The 17,479-nt window shown below is 37.7% G+C and overlaps 1 protein-coding gene across 4 annotated transcripts in view; it reads left to right on the forward strand.

Annotated features, from left to right (window-relative positions):
- Positions 1-17,479, forward strand: part of RBFOX1 (RNA binding fox-1 homolog 1) — a 2,817,840-nt gene that overhangs the window by 1,011,750 nt on the left and 1,788,611 nt on the right. The gene's annotated exons all lie outside the window — the stretch shown is intronic.

Raw genomic sequence — 17,479 nt, forward strand, 5'->3', positions numbered from 1 at the left:
CAAGTCCAAAAATCCAATGCATAAACAGTGACAGTCAAACAGCATGGATCAAATTATATAGAGTAAGTGCTTAAATGCAGTGAAGGCTCCAAGTCGCTTAAGTAGAAGAGAAGAATGTGGAGCTTCAGTATTTCTCATATCCATCTCCTCTCCACACAACTTCTTAGGGTTCTCATCACCTATCCCCTAGACTCTTTCCAATAACCACCTAACTTATTTTCTTGCATCTTTTCTCTTCAATATTTCCTCCACCACGGTGCACGTGGATTTTTTTACTCAAGTAAAGACCTTAAAATCTTTACTCAGGCAAAAGCATCAAAATATTACTCCTCACTCCTTTTTTTTACTCAAGTTAAGGCCTTAAAATCTTATTCCTCTTTTACTCAAGTAAAGTTTTTCAAAAGTTTTGAGTAAAAGTCTTCAAATCTTACTCTTCCATTATTCATCAAACCTCAGTGACTACTTCCTATTGCCTACAGGATAAAATGCTTATTCCCATTTGGCATTCCAAGCTCCATTCTGATTTCAGCCTCTATTTCCAGGCTGATTTCACATTATTTTCTCTCATGTACTCTTTATCCCAACCAAACTGATCCTCTTGCTGTTTATCATACATGATACTCCATTTCTTGCCTCTATTTGTCATTCATGCCAGGAATCTCTTCCTCCTCACTTCTCTCTCTTGGAGCTTCCACTTCCCTTTAAGGCTTAGTTCAAGTACCAACTCTTCCCTGATTCCCTCAATTGATGGTACCCAGCCTTAAATCACTTTGTATTTATTTTGCATATATTCTGTTCTATATTTATTTGTGTATACATACATATATATATAGTTACACTCTACCCTTTAAGATGGAATACATGTTCCTAAAGGTCAAGGTCCTCACTTTGGTATGTATAATGTCCTCATTGTCTCTGTCACATATCAGGTGCTAAATAAATGCTTTTTGATGGATTAATTTCTCTCAGTAGCCATGATATTGTGGCAAGGACATCTGACTCACACTTAGGAGTCTTCGATTCTTGTCTTGATTCGAGAACAAACTGGTGAAATGAGCTTAAGGAAGATATTCAACATCTCCGAATCTTGGAGCACTTATCAGTAAAAAGAAGGAGCAGAATGAAGATAATCTCTAAATTCACTTCTTGCGCCAATGTTCTTTGATACAATGATACTGTTTAATGTAGAATAATTTCACTACTCTGGAATAATTCAAGTGTGATCCTGCAGAACGATGAGATGGATGGATTCATTATAACCTTAGACTAAGAGTGAAGAAATATGAAAATAAGTTCTCTTTCCAATAGAGGCTCACTATATGACCATATATAGACTCTTACTAGCTTCTGTGTGAACCTGGGCAAGTTACTTTAATCTCTGTTTGCCTTAATCTACTGGAGAAGGGAATGGCAAACCATTACAGTATCTTTGCCATTTACTGGTCAGTAAGTGACTTACCTCTGGACTATCTTTGACTCCTCACTCTCACACACTCCTTTCATCTAATCCATTGCCAAATCTTGTCATCTCAACCTACAGACCATCTCTTTGGTGCATGCCCCTCTTTTCTCTACTCACAGCCACAGTTCTAATTCTGACCCTTATCATCTCAGGCCTGGACTATTATAATAATAACTTCCTAACTGGTCTCAACCTCAAATCTCTCACCTCCGATCTCCCTTCAGTTACCAAAGTGATTTTCTTTTTCTTTTTTTCTTTTCTTTTATTTTTTTGGTTACAATACTTGCTTTATTTCCCTCCCTCCCCTCCACTCACTCTTCCCGCAGCCGATGCACAATTCCACTGGGTATTACTTGTGTCCTTGATCAGAACCTATTTCCATGTTGGTGTTTGCACTAGATTTTTCATTTAGAGTCTACATCCCCAACCATAACCCATGTAATCAAGCAGTGGTTTTTCTTCTGTGTTTTTACTCCCATAGTGTTTCCTCTGGATGTGGATAGTGGTTTTTCTCATAGATCCCTCTGGGTTGTTCAGGGTCACTGCATTGCCACTAATGGAGAAGTCCATTACATTCTCTTGTACCACAGTGTATCAGTCTCTGTGTACAATGTTCTCCTGGCTCTGCTCCTCTCACTCTGCATCACTTCCTGGAGGTTGTTCCAGTCTCCATGGAATTCCTCCACTTTATTATTCCCCAAAGTGATTTTCTTTAAGTAGGGATCTGATCACATAACTCCTCTCCCCTCCACAATCCATGCTTATTACACCCTTTTTCTTCTAAGATCAGATAAAGAAATCCTGTATTTGTCATTTAAAGTCCTTCTGAAATTGTCTCCTTCCTACTTCTCATGTCCATTTACACTTTATTCCCCTTTCATTTTACCATCCACCTACATGAACCTACTTTTGGTTCCTTGAATATAATGCTCCATCACCTATCACTCTTTCTTTGCTATGGCTAGCAACTATGCCTGGGATGCTTGTGGATTCCACATTTCTCTACTTGCAAGACTCTGCTAAAGTCTCTCCTTCATTTGAGTCCTTTTTCTTTCCTCGGATGCTATTGGATTCCCCTGCAAAATTACTTTTCATCTCCTCTGTATATGTCTCATATTTCCTTCATTATTCTTATCTTGCAGCTAGATAGATCACTAGGAGTTAGGAAGGCCTGAGTTCAACTCCACCTGCAGATACGTATTACCTGTGTGACCCAAGGCAAGTCACTTAATCTCTGTTTGCCTTAATCCATTGGAGAAGGAAATTGAGAACTACTCCAGGATCTTTGCCAGGAAAACCAGCTGAACAGTATATGGAGTGCTGTGATCCCTGAGGTCGTGAAGAGTTGGCCACAACTAGACAACTCAACAACAGCAACAACCCCTACTAGAATGTAATCTTCTTCATGGCAGGGACTGTTTTTGCTTTTCTTTGTATCTCTAATGTTTGGTACAGTGTCTGACAGATATTAAGTCTTAACAGAAGTTTCTTGACTGATTGGCTGATTGCTCTGCTGCTGTTTTTGCTAACCCTTCCCGATGGCAAAGGATTGTCTTGAGGATGAATGAATGTGCAGTGTGGCAAAATGTTCTGAGATCCTTGAGATGACAGCACTCCTGGAGGGAGGGAAATGACACTCCTGCTGCATTCTCCAGTGATTAAAAAACATCTGGGGTATTATATTCAGTTCTGGCTGCCATGTTTAGGAGGGATATTGACAGGCTGAAGTCTACCCAGAGAAGGGTAACTAGGTTGATGAAAGGACTTAAAATTATGCTCTATGAGAAGCATTTTGAATGTGAAAATGAGTGAATAAAAAAGCATTTATTTATAGCTAATTATGTACAAAGCACAAGGGATTATATATATTATACACACAAATATACACTCATGACATATGTATATGTGTATAGAAATACACACAAACACACATAGATATATACAGACCACAGATACACACACAAACATATATGTGTGTGTATATATATATGTATATATATATATATATATATATATATAAACAAAAACCTCTCAGTCTTAAGAAGCACATCTTTTAGTAAAAGGAGGAAACACAAAAAGAATGTAGTAATTGACCATCAGATGGAATGGTTCATGACTCCATAGGGTGAATCCACAAAGTAGATAATAATATGGTATTTGAGGGGGATAAGAAGGAGTAACTGCAATTCTAGACCTAATTTTGTTACCAGTGAGGAGGTATTGGAATAATAGAATAGAAAGGATGGAAACCTTGAGAAATAGGCTTCTCAAATTTTAGGTCCTTGAGTAAAATTTTGGACTCTTATTAAGAGACAACTTATGAGCGTTTGAAAAGCAGAAAAATCCTCTAGTGTATGAAGGAGAGAAACAGTTTTCTAAAGAACATTAAAATATGTTTCAAATCACTAATAGTTAGATAAATTCAAAACCAAGCAACTCTAAAGTCTCAACTCAGACCACACAAATTGACAAAAGTGACAAAATATGGGAACAATCAATGCTGGAGTGGCCTGTGGGAAAGGGGGTACACTGATACTATACTGTGGAGATGGAAAGTGATATGGCTGTTCTGCACATGGAGTAAAAATGGCTCAACTGTCTATACCCTTTAATACAATCATCCCTACCTTAAGGCATCCTAGTCAAGTCAAAGACAGAAACTAAGGTCAAACACTTAGAAATATCTATAGCAGCTCTTTGGGGTAGCAAAAAATCATCAGGAAAGTAGGTTCTGATCAAACAGGGAATGTATGGGAAATTTTATGGAATGTGAATATAATTGAATATCATTATGTCATAAAAGATAATAAATGTAAAAACTTAGAGAAGGACTATGTTTTGAACGAATAAACTCAAAAAAGCATTTAAGTACCTACTATGTGCTTCTGGGGGCATATATTATGTTAAGCTGAGGGTTAAAAATATAAAAGTTAGATAGTTTCATATCTAAAAAAGCTTATAGTCTCATGGAGGATACAACACATATTAAGGGGGTGGTCAGATCAGGATATCTTGGAATGGATAATCATGAGAATTACAAGTGGAGTCACATGGTTTATTGTTTGCCTTGCTCATTATATTAATATTGGTAGTATTTATTTGATTACTATTCCCAGATCAAGAACAAAAGAAGGGAGTAAGTTCTAGGCTTGGGAGAAGTCTTGTGATGAGTCACAGAGGTTGAAGATGGGACATCAGGAATAGTAGGTCATTTTATTTGGAATGAAGAGTTAAAAGTCTTTCAGAGCTAGACCCCATCGTCCCTTTCCACTTCATACATAGCACTCCTCCTTATTTCTCTACAATCTATCTAAACTGGTTTTCTTCCAGTTTCTCATACATGATATTCCATTTTCAGTCCCCATAACTTTGCCCTGATTGTCTCCATGCCTGGGATGCAGTCCTTCATCACCTCTACTTAGAATCCTTCATTTCCTTCAAGGTTGGCTCAATTGCCAACTTAAAGCCTTTCCTGATTCCTCTCACCCAACTGCTATTGCCTTTCCCCCAAAATTATCTTGTGTCTTATTTTGTAATGACCTTTGTATATGTGTATGTGTTATTTCTCCTGGCTAGACTATAAGCTGCTCGAGGGTAAGCAGGTTATTCCTTTTTTGTCTCTATTCTCAATGCCTTGGCTACTGTTGGGCACAGAGGGGGTACTTAATGTATGCTTTTTGATCAATTGATTAATAGTTTGAAATAAACCTAGAAAAAAGGAGCTGGAGCCAGACTGTTAAGAAATTTCAACACCAAAAGGAGAATTTGTATTTTATCCTAAAGACAATAGAGAGTTACTGGAGTTTCTTGAGCAGGAGAGTGACATGGTCAGATCTATGCTATAGAAATCTAATTTTGACACCTCTATGGATGATGAATCAGAGAGGGCAAAAATATAAGATGTTCATCAAGAATTGCTCATGCCAGACTAACCTCATTTCCTTTTCCTGACAGTTAACTGACTATAGAGCATTAGAATGGCATAGGCATAGGGCATCAGGTTTGGAACAAGACATTTGACAAAGTTTCTCATGATATCTCTGTGGACAAGATGGAGAGATCTGGGCCAGATGAGATTCAGTTTGATAGATTCTGAATTTGTCGAATTACTAGGTCCTAAGACTAGTAATTAATGGATCAATGTCAACATGGAAGCAGGCTTCCAGTGGAAGGCTCCAGGCATATATCCTTGGCCTTGTTCAACTCAACATTTTTATCAGGGACTTGGAAGGCACAAAGTACATGCTTATCAAATCTGCAGATAATGTTAGACTGGGAGGAACAGCTAACACGTTGGATGACAGAGTTAATATCTGAAAAGACCCCAACAGGCTATATGACAGTGGACCAAAGCTAATAAAATTTCACAGGAATAAAGGTAAAAATCTGCACTTGAATATAAAAAATATCAGCTTCATAAATACAAGATGGAAGAAACATGGTTAGACAACACTTTGGAAAGTAAAGCTCTCAGCTTGTGAACGTACTGCACACTCAAGGAGTCAATAGTATGACGTGGTCACCTAAAAAGCAATTGTTTGGGAGGTTTTTTGAGGATCAGAAAGACAGGGCCCAGACCCATCATTCCAATTTCTATTCATAAAGATCAGTAACTTGTCTATTACTTAAAGGCTTATAGAACTGCCAGGGGGACATCCAGGTTGGGCTACTTACCCATGATCAAAGATGTAGAATGCATCAAATGTGTGAGTCATGATTGAACCTTGGTTTTCTTGACTTTAGGGTGAACCCTCTATTCATGAGCTAGTAGGTAGTATAATCTCACACTCAACATATTGTGGGACTGTATTTTAATAAAGTCCTGGCACCCCAAAAAGGGGAGGTGATCATCCTGATCCCTTTGCCCTCCTCAGACTGCAACTATTTTGTTCAATTCTGGATGTTATATTTTAGGAAAGGCATTGAGACTGGTCCATATAGATTTGAATGGCTTAAAAGCTAAAAAACCATGTCATTTCACATGTGTTTGAAAGACCAGGTTTACTGTCAGAGCTATATGGCTCAGTGGATTGACAGCCAAGCCTAGAGATGAGAAGTCTTGAGTTCATATTTGGCATCTGACATTTCCTATCTGTGTGACCCTGGGCAAGTCACTTAACCCTGGTTACCTAGCCCTTGCTACTCTTCTGTCTTGGAACCAACACTTAGTGCCAGAAGAGAAGACAGGGAGAGAAAGAGATACAAAGACATAGAGATGGAGACAGAGGCAAAGGGAGAGAGACAGAGAAAGTGAGAAACAGAAACAGACACACAGGGAGAGACAAAAAGAAAGGGGGGAAGAGAGAGAGAGGAGAGTAAAAGAGGGAGGAAGAGAGAGAGAGAGAGAGAGAGAGAGAGAGAGAGAGAGAGAGAGAGAGAGAGAGAGAGAGAGAGAGAGAGAGAGAGAGAGAGGAGACAGAAAGAGGGACAGTTCAATAAATCTAGGAAACATATCAACCAAATCTAACACTATCCATAGTATTTCATACTCATAGTCCCAAGCCCCAGAAAAGATGGGAATTGACTTCTTCCTTTTAAAGGAATGTGAAATTTAATGAATGGAAGTGACTTGCCAATAAACAAAGAATAAATCTTCATGAATTTATCTTTCACAGAAATTGGAACTTGTGGTCTTTGGGAATGGAATTAAGCTGATTGTTATTTTGCACAACATGTTAGAATTATAACCAGAGGCCAACTTTTTCCATTTCTCTACTTAAGACAACAAATTGATCTTGATTCTGAGAAGGCCTCCTAGAATTCAAACATAGTGAAAACCAAGGGCAGCCTTTCTTAGGCTGATGCTTTCCCCCCACCAATTCTTGTTTATACATCAAAGCAAGATCCCGAGTAACTCCCTTGTTAGTCATTTCCAGGGTGTATTGGCCAGTTGCACTTTCTGAAAAAAATTGGAAGCAATGCAAAGACATCTCTTTGGACAATACTCTATAATTCAGATAGCACTTGAGGTTGGCTTCCCACTCCCCAAATAGACAAAAATCAGTGAAGATTTATTTTGCCTATATATAGGTTTATTGACTGCTTCTGCTGGGTCCTGATGAGAAACTCCACTGAGCTCCAGTAGACACAGGACAAGGTACAGGGGTACTGAAAAGCATGAGTCTATGCTTAGAAAACACATTTGGGAAAGATGAAAATTGTGACTTTGCACCTGCTGATCCTCCCTTCCTCACTTAGCAGCACTCCCAGACCTGAGCATGCTGTCCTTTCTAAATTGAAATGGATACAGTGAGCACTGTGCCCACAATGTTGAACCACTGACCTTCTGTCTTGCTCATCTCCTTCTCCTTCTCCACTTACCCATGATGAATAAGCATAGGTATGTGGTGACAGATAACTCAAAGTGAATGTTACTCTACTGGGCTGTTAGCCATATAAATCCATCAATTTCTCTTTCTCTTTGCATTTTGCAAGTGAAAACCACAAGAAAGAAAGTGCCTCCTGGATGTCTGAAAAGTCTGTGCGTGTGCACACACACACACACACACACACACACACACACACACACACACACACACACGAGCATTTGCATTCTACCAGGAAGCAGAGATGTCTGAAGACTTTTCTGTTCAGTGATGTTTTCTTGCAAGAGCCAGACTGTTCATTCAAATGTTGCCCATTATTCTATTTGACTTTACTGATGTTCTCAGGTTGATACGTTCAAGATTAATGAGGCATTAGTTCTCAATCAAGGGGCCATAATCAAGAATGCCCATTTAGCTCCAGTGAATTGTGTAGTTGCAATAATTAATGTCATTTGACCTTTGTATTTTGGGGTGGGATGATATATCGCTGTATTTTCCTGAGCAATGTCATTAAATTGATAGCTTAAATATTGCGGCTAGGATGGACTAGCACTTCGTTTAGGTTAAATGCTATGCTGGTAATTATTATATGATAGGTAAGTCTTAGCAAATGATGTGCATTAATTCTTGTGCAGTGATGCAGGACCCAGGGTGGCAAATTCAAATACCTGACTTGATTGCAGTGGTGAGGCACTAATTTCTGGAACTTCTTGTTGTTCAGTCATTTCAGTCATGTCTGATCCTTTGTGACCCCTCTTGGAGTTTTCTTAGGAAAGATACTAGAGTAATTTGACATTTCCTTCTCCAGCTTGTTTTACAGATAAGGAAACTGAGACAAATAGGGATAAGTGACTTGTCCAGGATCACAAAACTAATAAGTATTTGAGACTAGACTTGAACTCAAAAGATGAGTCTTTCCTAGATTCAAATCTGGCCTCAGACACTTCCTAGCTCTGTGACCCTGGGCAAGTCACTTAACCCCCATTGCCTAGCCCTTACCACTCCTCTTCCTTAGAATCAGTATTAAAAATACTTAGCCATAAATTGAGATGAACAGATACTCATTGATATAATTGATTAACAGATAACTAGAATTGATTCTAAGATATAAGGTAAGAGTTTTAAAAAAAAAGATGCCTTCCAGGTCCAGTATTCTATCCACTGCACCACCTTCTTCTGCAGTTCAAAGCCTTTGATAACCCTGTCCTTTTCTTACCTTTCCAATATTCTTATATGTCACTCCTCTCCATTTTCCATCAATCCAACCATACTGCCCTACATGTTGTTCCTCCCAGGAAATTCATCTCCAAACTCCACTATAGTTGTCATCACTGTTCTTAATGCTTGGAATGCTCTCCCATTTCACCTCAAGCTTGTAGCTTTGCTGACTTACTTCACCCTCAGCTCAAGCCTCATCTTCCAAAAGACACCTTTCCCTTCCAGTGCCTCTGTCTGTGGTCATTTACACTGAAGATGTTGTATGTGTACAGAGCTTCCTGCAGGTGGTCTCTCCCTTTAGAACTTGAACTCCTTGAGGGCAGAACCTTTCTCTGTATCCCCAGGACTTAGCAAGTTCCTGAACCAAAGTAAGTGCTTAATTACACTAGAAATTGGAACCTTAGGAGGAAATTCTTAAGAAAGAGAATGCAGAGTTCCTACTGAGCATAGTTCTCATGGCTACACTAGCATTTAGGTGGTACTGTTGGAACTATTTTCATTTGCCACATCCATGAGATAGCACAAAGAGTAGCTCAGTCTTATAAATACTTGTAAAGATGGTAGAGTTCCTATCTAGTGATCCCAATTTGCCCTTTATGTCTCACTTGTAAAGATGGTAGACTTCCTATCTCGTGATCCCAATTTGCCCTTTATGTCTCTGGCTTAAAGTATTTAGCAGGAAAAGGAAGATTTTTCCCACCTTCAGCACAACTCTGAACCTAGTCTGGGTCCTATGGTTTTCTTGAGCAAGTACCTTAATAAGTCTAGAAGTAGAATTTTTGCCTCCCACCATCCTTAGGTGGTCGCCATTTTGAATGGAGTAAACCACCATTTATGGATGTAATTCTTGGAAAGACACTGGTAGACTTCCAGGTCTCTCCTTCCTTGATGCCATAGAATACTTCTGGTTTGTCTCCATACTTGAAATTACTGATATCAGAAACACAAATCAGGGAGCTTCCCTGGGAGAAAAGAAATGGGAGTGAATGTTTTAGAAACATAGGAGTTGATAAAGATAAGATGGGACATTCCCGAGAGAGAAAGTGAATTCATTTGTTATTAATAATTTTTGAGATAGTCTGATTCATGCTGTTATGAGCAGTAAGGAGAATAAAGAATAGCCAGAGGTCTCTTATTAGCAATCTCTATAGCTCTGTTTATTTGGCCCCAGTATTCAAGTTAGCCATAATTCTGAGGCTTATTTATTAGAAGAGATATTTCTCCCATTGTTCATGTTCTCTCTCCTACATACTTTTGATGGCAGAAATAAGGAAGGGGAAGGTGCTTTCCCTAGGGAAGACAGATTTTGGCATTGCCAAAGTAGGGAGGATACAGGTAACTGATAAGGACATTGGGTATTGTAGTGAATAGTCCTAAAGGGGACTGGATTGTAGTAAGAGCTTAATAAATATTTGTTTATAAGTTGACTAAAAGGAAGCAAAAAAGAATGGGGCAAAATGGCAGTCTTTTCTACTTGATAGTTTTGCCTAAGTATTAAGCTCAGTATTAAAAATACTTAGCCATAAATTGAGATGGGCAGATACTCATTGATATAATTGATTAACAGATCACTAGAAAGTGAGAAATCAATAAATATTGAGAAAAAAGTCTCCATATCACTAAAATGGGATATCACCTGTAGTAGCTGTCACAAAGGATCATTGTAAAAATCAAGTGAGAATCAAACATATAAAGTGCTTTGCAAACCTTAAAACACTATACAAATTTCAACTTTTATTATGAGTAATAATAGTGAAAATATTAATTGATCAATAAAAATATATATGTATATAAAGACATACATAAATCAATAGTTAAGAGATATGCAACATATATGCAAATGGATTAGCACACAGAGAAAAACAGATGCAAAAATAGACTAACAGAAAGATAATAGGTAGAGTTAACATTTAGACAAATGAATGGTCAAAAAGAAAATATGGATAGATAAATAGGCAGAGACACAAAGAGATGTTTATAAAAATTGCTACATAGATCAATGTGTCCAGCTAGGTGGTAGAGTGGGTAGAATTCCAGGTCTGGAGTCAAGAAGGTCTGAGTTGAGACACTAGGTGTGTGACCCTGGGCAAGTCACTTATTGCTCTTTGCCTCAGTTTCCACATCTGTCAAATAATCTGGAGAAGGAAATGGTAAATCACTCCAGTATCTTTGCCAAGAAAACCTCAAATAGGGTCATGAAGAGTTGGACAGGACAGGAAAACAACTGAGCAACAATATAAATGTGCAGATATTCAGAATTAGACAAACATAATGTTTAGAACAACAGCTAACTCATGACTATTTAAGATGAAAGAAAGAAGTCACATGAAAGCTTAGAATGAATTTGATACTCTGATATTTGATTTAATGTAAACTGGGAAAAATTAGAAAATTAGAAAAATGAGGATTGGCGAATGATCCTAAGTGGGGTAACAATAGAGTTTCTATCCTTATTTAAATAAAGCAAAGGAAGAGCAGTGATTATAATGAAGTCAGCCTCTCAGAGGTCCTGGAAGTCATCCCCAAGAAGTTTCCTTCTTATCCTGGGTTTGAGGGACTTTGCAAAATAGAAAGTAGACTGTGAAGACGCTTTTGGCAACCCTGGCATCAAAAGGAGCTTTCCTGAACTGAAAAGGATAATATAGTTAACCAGGTAAATTACTTGGGGAAAGACTTCAGTTTTCTTTCATTCTAAACTGCAACATCTGGCACAGGGGAGCGTAGGAGACAAGGGGGCTCAGATTCTTAATTCTGTTGTCCTTACCACTGAGTGAAGGTTGGGCCTCATAATGTTTGTGACCTTGAAAAAGTCACTGAGACTCTCTGAGGCTCAATTTTCTTTTCTGTAAAATAGAAGGTTTAGCCTAGAAGAACTTGAAGATCACTTCCAGCTATAAGCCTAAGTCATTTGATCTTTGTTGCTGTTATTGTTTAATCGTATCCGATTCTTCATGACCTCATTTGGGGTTTTCCTGACAAAGGTACTGGGATGGTTTGCCATTTCCTTTTCCAGCTCATTTTCCAGATGAGGAAACTGAGGCAAACAGGGTGAAGTGACTTGTCCAGAATCACACAACTAATAAGTGTCCAAGGCTGGGTTTGAACTTGGAAAGATAAATCTTCCTGACTCCAGACCCAGCCGTCTATCTTCTGAGCCACTTAATCTTGGTGTGTGGCAAAGGAAGGGGTCCTTGGATTTGGGGTTATAGGAACAAAGTTTTAATCCTGACTGCCTGATAATCAGCAGCAAAGAAGATACGCAGTAGAGAATCAGGAAGGGACTTCTGGGATTACATATTTCAACCTTCTTAAGATTTCCAAATGATGAAACTGAGATAGCAGAGGCAAAATAACTCGTTCATGATCACACAGTAAATATCCTTACTTTCTTCTATTGTGGCTCTAAATCTATCTCATTCAATTATGAGATACTTTCATTTTAAGCTTCAATTTTAGAGTCCTGTGTTTGTGTCAAATGCCATGCTTCCAAAAAGAAGTAATATAATTTTGCAGATATTTAGATGGAACAGGAGATGTTAATTTGGAAGATAAGGTGATAGGCACTGGAATTTTCCTAATATATTTTTTATGAGCTGTGTGACCCTGGGCAAGTCAGTTAACCTCTGCTTCAGTTTCTTAATATATAAAAAGAGGATAATCATAGCACCTACTTCTCAGGGCTATGCTAAGATAAAATGAGTTGACATTTAGGAAGTATTTTGCAAACCTTAATCACTATATAAATAGTTATTAATTATTAATCCTAAGGATCTCCATTGCTTCACATAGCATCACAGAATCTTTAGATTGAATAGGAACTTGAGAATTAAGAGTCCTTTCTCCAGAATATATATAAATCATGCCAAGAACATTTCTGTGCCATTTTGAAAATCTGAAGAGAAGAATCTTATTATCTCTTTCTAGCATACTCTGAAGGAAGACTTACTGTCACATAGTCCTTCCAAGGTTCTCACCAGCCAAAGTCACTCTTTTATTTTAAATCCTTACCTTCCCCCTTGGAATCAATACTTTATATTGGTTCTAAGGCAGAAGAGCAGTAAGGGCTAGCCAATGTGGATTAAGTAACTTGCCCAGGGTTGCATAGTCAGAAAGTGTCTGAGTTAAGATTTGAACCTAGGACCTCTTTTCTCTAAGTTTGGCTCTCAATCCACTGAGCCACCTAGCTGTGCCCCAAAGTCACTTTTGAAGTAGCTTTAGTCCCATTTATTAAAAAAAAAAAAACAGCATGGTGTAGTAGACATATTTTTTTTTGAGTTGAAGTGGAAAAGACCTCAGTTCAAATCCTACCTTGGATGCTTAACAGTTGTGTATTCCTCCAAAAATCATTTATGAACTGCTTTGAGTTTCTCGTACTTATCATTTTAAGTTCTTCACAATTCGATTCCAGCTTTTCCAGCCTTAGTTCATATTACTACTCATACACTTTATATTTTAGTCAAATAGAGCCTACTTTCTATAGCACACACAACACATCCCATCTCCTATCTCCATGCTCTTACATAAGCTGCCACCCCAACCATCCCATTCTTGGAATCCTTTCTATCCCCACCTCTACGTCTTGGAATCTCCTTTATTATTCAGTTATTTTTAAATGTCTAACTCTTTCAGTGCCATGCTCTTCATGACTCCATTTGAGATTTTCTTGGCAGACACTGGAATGGTTTGCCATTTCCTTCTCCAGTTCATTTTATAGATGAGAAAACTGAGGCAAACATGGATAAGTTGGAATCTCTGTCTTCAAGTCTCAGTCAGATATCACTCCCTCCCTGAGGTCTTTTTTTTGCCCCCATATCCTTTAGTCCTTTCTCACCACCAGAAATTATTTAACTTTTACTTTATATTTATTTTTGTATTTACTTATCTATATTCTCTTTCCTCTCCACTGCCCTGAAGGCAGAGAGAGTTTCATTTTTTTGTACCCCTCCTTCCTAGATTGGGGCCTCATACTAATTGCTTAAATACATGTTGAATAAACAAATGAATTGAAAAGAGAGAATGTGAAAACTTTTATTTCAATGACACAACCTCTCAGGAATGCAGTATTACCTCCATAGTATGATGAGTGTTAAAGTAATACTTTTGCAGAATATTTGCACTATCAAACCTTTGTTGTTCCACCAAAAACCATGTTGGGATTTATGTATAAGCCCGGACTTAGCTCTACTTCTAGCATCAAACTGGTATTGGGGGCTCTCCATATAGCTATCATATTTAATTTATCTAAGAGTATATTAATCTCCTTAAGTTCTTTCTTATTTGTGTTTTGGTTAGATTTATCTAGTTCTGAGAAGGGAAAATTAAAATTCTCCACTATTGTTATTTTATCTATTTCTGTCTGTAATTCAGTTTTTCTTTTAAAAACCTGGATGCTATTACTTGGTACACACAAGTCCAGTAATAATAATGCTTAAATATCCATGGTATGCCCCCCACCAAATTAATATAGTTACCTTGTTTATCCTTTCTAATTATATCCATTTTAATCCCAATTCTGTCAGAGATCATGACTGCTACTCCTGAATTCTCTGAATCAGCTGAGGCATAATATATACTGCTCTAGTCCCTTACTCTGTGTATTTCATTTTCAGTGTATTTCTTATAACACATTGTCAGGGCTTGGTTTTTGATCAATTATGCTACTTTCTTCCTATGGGTGAATTCATTCCATTCACACCCAATGTCATAGTTACTAGCTGTACATTTCCATCCACTCCATGCCTCCTCACTATTTTCTTTCTCTTCCTTTATTTCTGCTGTATCCTTCCTCAGATGTCTAATTTCCTTTGTCTACTACCTTCCCAATTTGCACCTCTTGCCCCCCAAATTCTCCCTTATTCTCTCACCTTACTCTCCTAGTTCCTAATTGGGTCCACCTTTCCAAAGGTCTTTCCTTGCTTCTTCCCCCTTACCTTTTAATCCTTATTCTCTCCACCTTTCCAAAAAAAAAAATAAGCCTTCCCACTTTTTTATATAAGTTTGATTGTAAAAATCCCTCCCCTATTTTGTCCCGCATCCTCTTATTCCCCTCACCTTAGCCCCCCACTTCTTGATATGTACTTCCCTCTAAGTTTCCCTCCTTTTTCTTATCTCCTTTGTCCTCATTTTTCTTAACCCACTTTTCCTTCTTTTAGTCCCTCAGGAACCTAAGGGGATTCCACATTCTTCCCTTATCTCATCCTTCTTCTCTCCTATTTTTCTATACATTTAGAAAACTTTACCTTTCTAATTGTGTATGATCTCTGCCCTAAAAGAGCTTACAATCTAATCAGAGAAGACAAAGCACAAAGGAAAGCTTAACTACAAGAGGTGAAAAGTACTGGGAATGGAGGCGTGGTGATGGTGGGATGAAATCCAAAGAATACAGCTGGAGGGAAATGAAGTTTAGATTTTAAATGCATTTGGGCATAGAAGAGTGACAATCATCTTATACTGGGGAAGGAAGAAACTAATGTCTTCCTAGTTCTGGCCTAATATCTTTCTGGCTAAGAGCCATTATTAGTTTGCTGCTAGACACAGATGTGCCTTCATTTTCTTTGTTGAGTTTTGATCAGGTTAATTCTGATATTAGGGCAATAGAACATCATCATTCTAGCGATTCATACTCTAAAGACTGGGACCTTCTATTTTTAGTCATTTCTCTCTTTTCATACCTGAAGTCACCTATGTCTAAGAACCTGAATGAGGGATATAAGTTGCCTGGGGTTTGCAACTTGCTTCTATCCTATGCCCAAACCCTATCCTTGAAGAATTTTAAGTGCATTGTTCTTCTATGACACTAGAGGAGTTTTCTACCTTTCTTCTAAGGGTGTATTTTAATCATATGAATGACTGAAGCTTTTATACATGAATCTGTTTATTTCTTTCAGCTGGTATTAGATTTATAGGCTCTCTCAGAACAATGTAAGCTTATTTTTGCTTCTGATGCTATCACTAAATAACCCCTTTCTTGCAATGGGTATTTAAATGGTGCCTGGCTGGACAGGTCCACCCCTTGGTATATTGATACTTAGGCACAAGATTGTTCTAATAAGCTTTATTGACTTAGGTGAAGCTCAGAGTACTTTTTATTGACAAGTGTTATAAATCATTTTTTCTGACATTTGAATGTCCTTTTTCAAAAATGTAATAGACCTTACGGTAGATGAGGCGATATACCTAAATCTTAGCCAAGCATGCAGTTCCCTTTAGATGAACATACTGTATGCATAGTCTTGTTTTAAATTAAAACCAGATGGAGGAAAATACCCATAGAACTCTGCTTTGGTTTCTCTTGCTTTATTAATTGTAGAAGGGCTGTGATTTTTAATCAAGAAATGGAATAATGGGATTTTGGCTATTTACTGTGGACTGGGAAATGAGAAAGAGAGCAAAATGGAAATATCTAATTCATAATAATTCTAAGTATCACAAGGGCAAATATCTGTAGATGAATTTATCCCAGAATACATCAATTAATTTAAGGAAAAGATAAATTCCCCTGTTCCAAACCCTTCCATTCATCACTCCCACCAACTGTTCTTATTTATGGCCATGTGATTTCCTCTGGACCTCAGTTCCCTATCTGTTTGTTCTAGTGATTTCCAAGGTTCCTTCCAGCCCCACAGTCTATGTCTGGCATTATAGATCAGAAAAAAAACTTAAAATTTCTGGGGTGGAACAACTTCATTTCTTTTTTCAGATATTTTATTTTTCTCAATTATATGTAATATCAATTTTCAATATATTTTCAGAAATTATAAGATCCAAATTGCCTCCCTCCTTTCATTTCCTCCCTCCTTTTAGAGATGTTAAGCAATTTGACCTGGATTATACATGCATTATCATGCAAAATATACTTCCATATTGGTCATTGAACAATTTCTAGTAATTCTTCTTCTTTGATAGTGTTTCATAGACTCACCTGAATGTCCTTTCCTCCCTCTCTCCTTCCTTCCTTCCTTCTTTTTTCCCTTCTTCTCTATATTTCTCTGTTCCTCTCTTTTCTCCTTCCACATTTATTAACTACCTTGCATACAGTGTTGTTCCAGGTGCTGGTGATACAAATAAAAGAGATTAAATAATTCCTACCTTCAAGGAACTTACATTCTATTGAAAGGGGATGTGTATAGTACAATGATACAGAGAAGTAAATACGAAACATGTACAAAGTAAATACTAAGTTTGGTGGGTTAGCAGAATATTAACTGTTAGAAGGTTCAGGAAAGGCCTCATGGAGGTAGCTCTGAGTTGAACCTTGAAGGTATCAAGAGATCCCAAAAGTCATAGGTAAAAAAGGATTTTAGCTATGGAGACCCCCTTGTACCAAAGTATGGAAGGAATACTTGATGTATTCCAACTTGAAAGCATTCAGTCCACTTTGACTGGAATTAAGGGAATGAGTGCTAATAATGTGGAATTAGTAAATTAACAGTAAAATTGTGTTCATAATCTATTGTTCTTTCTCTGTGAAACT

Source organism: Monodelphis domestica, chromosome 7 (assembly GCF_027887165.1).
Source record: "Monodelphis domestica isolate mMonDom1 chromosome 7, mMonDom1.pri, whole genome shotgun sequence".
NCBI lineage: Eukaryota > Metazoa > Chordata > Mammalia > Didelphimorphia > Didelphidae > Monodelphis > Monodelphis domestica.